Source organism: Nymphalis io, chromosome 11 (assembly GCF_905147045.1).
Source record: "Nymphalis io chromosome 11, ilAglIoxx1.1, whole genome shotgun sequence".
In the NCBI taxonomy this organism is placed as follows: domain Eukaryota; kingdom Metazoa; phylum Arthropoda; class Insecta; order Lepidoptera; family Nymphalidae; genus Nymphalis; species Nymphalis io.
The window spans coordinates 8,006,029-8,008,849 of NC_065898.1; positions in this window are offsets into that span (position 1 = coordinate 8,006,029).

Consider the following 2,821-nt stretch of genomic DNA (forward strand, 5'->3'; position numbering starts at 1 on the left):
AGAGTCCACTGTGTCCGCACCTACATCGCACTTCCCACTCCACACTGGTCACATCCACTGGAATGAGCTAACGTCACTCGTCGTCAACATTGCACACCCGCGAAGTTGCACTGTAGCGGCAGGACCTATGGTAAGATGCTTCACGTTGCTAGGGAACGAGCGCGTGGCCACTAGATGCGGTGACGTCACACGGCCTTGCCACACTTTTTTCCCGGTGAATGAAAGGTTCGGCGGCGGGCGGGAGAGGGACGAGAGGGGCTGATTTTTTCCGGTACAGAGGGGTGTCTCCCCCGCGCGCGGCGAAAAAACTTTTCACTAGTTTCAATGACGGCGGCACTTTTTTGCGCTCCGTATTTACGATCGCACGCACGTGCCTTTCGCTTTCGACGCGAATTGTTAACTTTTTTCACTTACAAAAATATACGTTCGATTTCGGTTTCAGTTTACGTTTGGAATACTAGAGTCGTACGTAAGGGTGCGTGCGTCGTAGCGCGCGGTCGTAATGCGACTCAGCCGACGTATGGAGCTGCCTCTGATCGCTCGGTTGTGGTGTCCGCTCGCGGTGGCTATTAATACGCGGCGTACGTCCGCGCTCGTCGACTTCGGACAAAGTTTCGCGGGTGAGTCGGTGCGGCTCCGCGGCAGCGGTGGCGGCGAGCGAGAGGCGGCGACGACGCGGGCGCGGCGGGCGGCGGAGCGCACTTTGCGGTCGGGGTGGGTTGGGTTTAAAGCCGCCGAAGGATAAAACATACAAATAAACACGTGTTCGCGCCGGCGCGAGCGAGAGGTGCGCTGATTGCACTGGAGCAAGTAGGATAGAGGCCGCTCTTGCGGCATTTAGCAGCCGATCTGCTTGCCGGCACCCGCCTGCCGCCCGTCCGCAGTTGCCGTTGCTGCCGTCATCAATGTTGCTATAACTCCAGGACTAGGACAGTTACTATTTTTGATGTTCGAATAAAGTGTGAATAGTGTCGTGACAACGCTTCTATTTTCAACTTTTGTGACTTATAATAATAAATAATATAAATTCAATTTAAGACAATTATTTAACCAGATTATAGCAATAATATTAAGAATCTGTAATCGTTATACGTAAAACTTCAATTTATTTGTCATTGACATTTTTAAAATTAAATCACTAATATTTTTGAATAATCAAACGGTTAACAAACATACTTTGCCTATTTTATCAACAATGATATCTAAAACATCTTTTATCTAAGCGAAACTGTAGTATTCAAACTCCTATATTGTCACTAAATTTTTTTAAACGTCGATATAATGACTTTAATAAGATGTTAGTCGAATGAATACATGTCTTATTTTAAATTACTGGTGCAGTTGATACTAAATTTTCCCTTAACACCTGCTTCGTTTAATATATTATGCATGGATTTTAGAGATTAGTTATTTGAGGGTACATTTAAAAATACATATATAAATATGAAAACAATCAACCTTTACTAATAATTACTAATTTTAAAATGATATTAAAATACATATATAGCTTAACTTGTAATATTTTATTCGTTACATGAGAAAAACACACTTAAAACGTTAAAATGATCAGGCTTCTTTATTTATAATTAAAAAAAATACAATTTATTCGCGATCTTGAACAACAAATATTACACAAATATTAAAAAAATATATAAATAACTCTCTTTAATGAATCAAGTATTGTTATGAAAGTTATTAATATGAAATTATACCAGTAACTACCTTCTATGCTTGTAGAAGGTGATTGTGACTTGACGGATATGGAAAGGGACACGAGGGCTCGACTTAATAAAGCTCGTTTAAAACCGAGACTTTAGCGTCATCCCTTATTAGATTATAGTTCAGTATTGTACTTTTTTAAATGTCATGAAAGTTTATTCTAAAATTATATTACTATTAAAATTATATTATTTTGTTTTGGTGTCTTGGGTATGATATAAAATTATGTATTTTACCCAGATGATTTTAATATTAATAGTAGATCATTTCTCTTCAGTTAATATCTTTTAAATATTATAAATTTACAGCAAAATATTTTTAAATATAATAATAATTTATTTAACTATAATAATTTTTTGTCTTAGCCTTTAGAAAATCTTTAAGCAAAACTTCATTATCTCTATATGTAATATAAATATAAGAGTTTATCATACGCGTTTATAAATGTCAAAAATAATTACAATTATTACACCATCTAAATGACGTTCATAAATATCGAATTTCGTGAGGATTCACACGAACCTCACGGCGGTGAAGCAGTCCATTTTCGTCCCCTTCTCTATCGCCTTACACTCCTTAGTATTAGCTGAGCCAGTTTTAGTAAAACAATCCTTAATGCTATAATTATAAGGTTTCTAATTTTGCTTTTCTTTGACATGTATCATCCATTTCATTTCGCGTCATGTAGCTCCTGATAGCCATTAGTGCCGTTCACTGCAGCTGTCACTTTCACAGCGCCCTGACTCAAATTTCACTATTTGATACGAGATGTAGAGAGAGTGAAATCATATGCGCCTTAATTTAATAAAGTAAGAAAATACTATTTGGAATTGGTAACAAATATATTTCTGTGCTATCGTAAAATATCTATTCACATAGCGTTGAAATCTCTTTTAATGCTAGAAGAAAATTTATCCACCACATATCTTCTTTGAATATAAAACTATATTTAAAAAATCTGCTACTTTATTACAGTATCAACAACATTATAATAATTTTGAAAGACACAAGTATTTCATAATGAAAGATATTTTAAAATATGGTAAATCTAGTTTGTTTATTAAGATCGCTTAGAGATAAAATTTAATTCGACTTAATTTAG